Source organism: Bactrocera neohumeralis, chromosome 4 (genome assembly GCF_024586455.1).
Source record: "Bactrocera neohumeralis isolate Rockhampton chromosome 4, APGP_CSIRO_Bneo_wtdbg2-racon-allhic-juicebox.fasta_v2, whole genome shotgun sequence".
Lineage (NCBI taxonomy): Eukaryota > Metazoa > Arthropoda > Insecta > Diptera > Tephritidae > Bactrocera > Bactrocera neohumeralis.
The window spans coordinates 56,191,694-56,197,955 of record NC_065921.1 but is presented as its reverse complement, the minus strand read 5'-3'; positions in this window follow the sequence as shown (position 1 = coordinate 56,197,955).

Genomic DNA, 6,262 nt, shown 5'->3' with positions numbered 1-6,262 from the left:
CATAGGATTTCTGAAATGAGTCTTTGTCCTCAGCGTTTTTGTACCTCTCGCATGTTAAGCAGGTGTCCTTTTTTGGACGGTGGAAAGAATAATTATAATTCATGCAAAATATCCGGCGTTAAACGTTTTCTTTAATGATAGCGTCCTGGTGGAGTTCTTTGAATAAATTGTACATTTTTGATATTGTTAAGTCGGAGGCAAGATAAAGTCGTTGACTTTTTGCTCGAGTGTAATGGCTTTCGACGGCTGGAAATGACTCGATGTGCTGTTTGAGAAGCGCAACTGTCTCTTCGTCTAATTTTCTCTGGTGGCCGTGTTGACCCCTCTTATCAGTAAATTCATTTTGGCACATCTTCTTGGCTAACACAGATATTGCGCCGTCTGACAAGTTCAAAGTATTTAAAAAAAACTTCTTGCATACCTGTTTGGCTTTGAGAGTATAATTAAATGTGTTCGCCCGCCGTGATCCAATTGTCAACGTCCTTTTGCACTTCTCAATTTTCACGCAATTGGCCAGGAACAGTCGCTGCCTCGAATAGTCGCCTAAATTCCAATATTCTGCATTGATCTCTGTGCGCTCTTCTTCTGAAAAGTTTTCTGTGCAATTATGGCGGCACTTACAGTCAATGGGTTTCGGAACACGTTCTTCAACTCTTTTGCCACTCTTAGTGACATACGGGTTCCCTTTGTTGCGATGATACTTCCTTTTATTCTGCACCCATTTATGACTTTCAATCTATTGATCGGAAATATTTCAGAGTTAGACGTGGCTAGACCCAAACAATATTTCTCAAAAGCTGTTTGCTGTACTCACCTTTCTCTTTCGCGTAAGTATATTTCTACTATTTTCATTCTTGTTATTGATATAAGTATCACCACAGTCTGCGATTTCTTCTAAAACTACATCTGCTGTCTTTATCACTGAATTATCTAATTCATCTGCCAAAGCCAGTGCATCATCATCCGAATCGGGGACATACTCGTTCGACGATCCTGCAGAGAAGTCTGTACCATTCTCATCATCTGTTTGAGGTATCTCTATGTCCGGCAATCCCACAGCGAAATCAAACTCATCAGTCTTTGGAACAATTTCCACAACGACTGGTGGTTTCGTGTCACAGCCTCTTGATATTTACCTTACTAACTTCGCTTACATTATTACATTATTAAAAGACGATACTCACTCAGATGTTTAAAATCCATATTTTTAATGAACAAACTTTCTCTGCGAAATGAATTTGCAAGCTGAAATTTCAAATGACTACAATATTTCCTTGGCATTCATGTAGTCAAAACAACGTAAAAATCGCATAGGCTACACTACTCCTGTAAATTTCTGATAAAACTTTCGAATTTGTATTGAAAATAAAACAGCTTATGTGGAGTATAGAAATGGTCGGAATAAAACTATTTCTCAAACAATAGTGTATATTATTATAAGCTATTTTATGAGTTAAAGTTTTGATAAATTGTATTTATTTCTACAGGCTAAAATGGAGTATAATGCGCATACACTATTATTCTTTTAACAACTTTGCAGTAGCAATTTCAAGCAAAATAGCGCATATGAGCTTATACACTTATTGAAGGAAACTTTTGAACATGAAATTATACACCATTTTTTCCAATGACATTTTGACCCACTTTGTGGAAGTAGAATTTGACGAAATTTTGACCTAGAATCAATGATGGAGATTCTATATATGCAATAAAAAAATAATGGCGTATGAGCACATACGCTATTGTTATATTGAGGGGACGATATTATCTATACAAGTTCCATTATCGTTGTTTGGTCTAGTGGTATCATTGAAATATGAAATGTAATTTAAGTTTAAGAGTTCAGATATGAGTAAGTCCGCGTGATAGTCCATGTCTTTTAAATGTATATTGAAGTCGCTTACTATTATGTGATTCTTGACTTTCACATTAGATTCAGTATAATTTTTTAAGTTGTCTATAAATTCATCTTTACTTATATCATGGCATCTATAAACTCCAGTTATTTTTAAATGTGAGTTATTATTAAAATTTATATTAGTAGAGATAAAATTGGAGCGACCATTAATATCTACCGTTATTGTTTGCACCAAAGAATTTAATACATAAATTACAACCCCATCCGCTCTATGTATTTACCATACTGTGATTATAGTGTATGCTATAATCCTTTAATGCAAAAAATTGATATGCTATTAAATTCCACGTTTCTGTACATACTATAACATGTGGTTTGGATTGTAAACTGTTAAGAAATACCTCAAGTTTCTCATAATTAGCATTTAAGCTTCTAATGTTAACATGTAGTATCAATACATCCCTATCACTAATTTTTACGTTTAAATCTTCTAAGCTAACCGCAGATTCTTCGATTACACAGTTTGACTCTTGATCACTGTCTGTATCCATGTATTGTAGTATTAGTAGTAGATAGTTTAGTATTGCGATGTTGGCGCCCTCTCCGGCACTGGTAATTTACCAATATGTGTCAATGGGCTCAGCGGATAATCAGTACACTTAATAATTTTATTTAATCTAAATTTAAGAAATTCACAGAAACGCTGACATCAGTTGCTTCGTGCTCTATACAGCTACTCTTATTATACTGTTTATTGTAATACATACAATTGACGCATCTCTTGACAGTACTGGTACACTTTCTGGTGTCATGATTTCCAGCGCAGATTAGACACACAGTTTCATTATTACATTAGATTTTTTGCGACGGTGATTGGCGCGGCTGCAGTTGTAACACATATTTAAGTCAAAAGCATCAAAAACACGACAGCTTTTACACCCGATGTAGACTACTCTCGATGTCATGACACTAAGATAGATATTAGGAGACACTTCTAATATTATGTTACGCTTGTTTTTACCGCTAGTAAAGTCAGCAACGATATTATAATCACCGTCAAAGAATGCACTGTTTCTATTACATAAGTCTTCAACCAGTTCTTCCTTATTCATGTCACTTTCAATATCAAATATTTTTATTTTAGGTGAGTTTAGTTTTTCCTGAACAACTTCATAATTATCACCAAGTTTTTCAGCAAGCACTGTCTTGGTTCTGGAGACATCTTCTTTATTTTTACACTTTACAATGATATCACCTGCATTTGTTGATAAGACGTTTTTTATCTGCGCACTGGTATTCGCTATAATATTATTTTTGACGATCTGAGCGTAATTTTTATTTACTGACTTGTTTTTGTTCTTATAACAATATCAGGGACCTTTGTCATAACTTTTCCTTTAGTGTTTTCTTTTAAAATTTCAGCATAAGATTTACTTTTGTTTACTTCAGCTTTGCGCAATTCTAAAAGTTCAGTTAATAATTGATTTTTAGATTTTAATTCTGAGTTTAAGTCACGCAAAAGTGGAAATTGCTTTGTCGTTGATCAGTTGGGCTTCATCAATATTCCCCACTGTTTTATTTAGTAGTTCTTGAGGGTTTGATGTATCCAACAAAACACTAGCACTAACACATGTTTTAAGCTCCTCTTTTTCACGCAGTTTTACATGTGCGATAATTTTCTTAGCATTTTCATCAAGTCTGGCGTGGTCGGTAGAGGTTATGTTTTCAATGTTATGATCAGAACATACCACTAATCGTTTTCCGACATATAGACCCTTTTTACTTTTATACTTGTTAAAATCGCCTTCATGAAAAACACTTTCCCAAATAATACAAATTAATTTTAGGTACTTTTATATTCGAATGACACTTGAAAGTTTCGTCACATTTTTCCGTAGGCTGCACGTTCGCCGCCATTGATCCGTTAGGATGGTTTGTATATTTTTATACTCTCGCAACAATGTTGCTAAGGAGAGTATTTTAGTTTTGTTCACATAACGGTTGTTTGGAAGTCCTAAAACTAAAAGAGTCAGATATAGGGTTATATATACCAAAGTGATCAGGCTGACGAGTAGAGTCGAAATCCGGATGTCTCCCTGTCCGTCCGTCCGTCTGTCCGTCCGTCCGTCCGTGCAAGCTGTAACTTGAGTAAAAATTGAGATATAATGATGAAACTTGGTACACGTATTTCTTGGCTCCATAAGAAGGTTAAGTTCGAAGATGGGCAAAATCGGCCCACTGCCACGCCCACAAAATGGCGGAAACCGAAAACCTATAAAGTGTCATAACTAAGCCATAAATAAAGATATTAAAATGAAATTTGGCACAAAGGATCGCATTAGGGTGGGGCATATTTGGACGCAATTTTTTGGAAAAGTGGGCGTGGCCCCGCCCCCTACTAAGTTTTTTGTACATATCTCGGAAACTACTATAGCTATGTCAACCAAACTCTACAGAGTCGTTTTCTTCAGGTATTTCCATATACAGTTCAAAAATGGAAGAAATCGGATAATAACCACGCCCACCTCCCATACAAAGGTTATGTTAAAAATCACTAAAAGTGCGTTAACCGACTAACAAAAAACGTCAGAAACACTAAATTTTACGGAAGAAGTGGCAGAAGGAAGCTGCACCCAGCCTTTTTTTAAAAATTGAAAATGGGCGCGGCGCCGCCCACTTATGGACCAGGAACCATATCTCAGGAGCTACTAGACCGATTTCAAAGAAATTCGGTACATAATATTTTCTTAACACCCTGATGACATGTACGAAATATGGGTGAAATCGGTTTACAACCACGCCTTCTTCCAATATAACGCTATTTTGAATTCCATCTGATGCCTTTTCTGTATAATATGAGTATATACATTAGGAAGCAATGATGATAGCGGAATAAAACTTTACAAAAATACGGTATTTGAAAAATATGTAAATGACTGATAATGAAATCTCGATTATCACTTTATCGTGCGAGAGTATAAAATGTTCAGTGACACCCGCACTTTTAACAAAGGTGTCATTATCCACCGATTGCAAGGATAGCCACTGTCGGCAACGACTATTGCATTTCCGAACTCCCCTGCCTAAAATTGGCTAAATATTCGTGAATTTTTCAGTTCAATGGCGTCATGTGACGATCCTGGCCAACGGGCTACATTATCCATTATGTTCAGTTTGCTGTCACAAAACGTTTACAAATTAATTGAAAAGTAGTTTTTTCGGTTTCGGAATAGTTCTGCTTCCTCCCTACCTAAATAGTCATTCATTTTAAATAATCGTAATCAGTTGAAATTAAGTATTTACTTTACTGACCTGGTGATTGAATTCTTACATGTGTGCAGTCCATAGCTGCTAGCACGCGCGGAAACTTTGCAATTTTATAAAATTGTCTCTGAATTTCTCTTTGACTTTCTAATTCCAATGGGATGGTTACAAAGCGTTCTCTTAACAATGAAATGTTGTGGCACACTCTCCTTATTGCGCGACAGGAAGAACTTTTTGAAACGCCACATAAGTCACCGCCAGTTCTTTGCATGCAGCCAGTTGCAAAGAAACGCAATGTTAGTAAAAGCATTAATTCGGGAGGCATAGTAGCACCATTTCTGCAATATTTTCCAAAGAATAACACCACCACCGGTCACCACTTTTTTCACTACTTTTGAGGGTTTCTAAACCTACTGTTTCACTAGTTTTTTAACCACTCTTGGCTGGCAGGGAGCTGATACATACACACACATTGAGACACACACACACACGCCCTTACTACTACACCAAATGTGATAGCAGGCAACTTTAACGCGTGGGCAATCGAATGGGGTAGCAGCAAGACAAACAGGCGGGGTAATGCTCTGCTCAAAACGTTCGCCTTACTAGATGCTGTCCTACTTAATACGGGAGGTAGAAATACCTTCGAGAAGAATGGCCGGGGATCTATTAAAGATACTACGTTCGCCAGCAACTCACTGGCTCAAACTGCTCGTTGGAAAGTGTCCGACTTCTACACACATAGCGATCATCCTGCCATTATGCTTGAAGTCGGCAAGAAGCCACGAAACCAAGTTAGTCTAAAAAAGCCACTTAAAAAAGGATGGAAGGTGGAAACGCTAGATGCGAACAACTCATGTTGGATGAAAAAATGGATAGCTCGACCGACTTAGACCGACAAGCTGAAATGCAAAACCCACCCCGAAGGTCCGCATACTGGTGGAACGAGGAGACTAGCGCACTAAGAAGCGAGTGTCATAGAGCGAGACGCCTCTCCCAAAGAAGCTTAGGTACGCCGGAACACACGAGACTGCGAGAATATTTTAAAAGAAAGCCAAATGAGTTCAAAAAGGTTATTAAAAGAAGTAAGACTTTAAGCTTCACTATGCGAGGAGGTAGATGAAAATCCGTTGGGAGCTG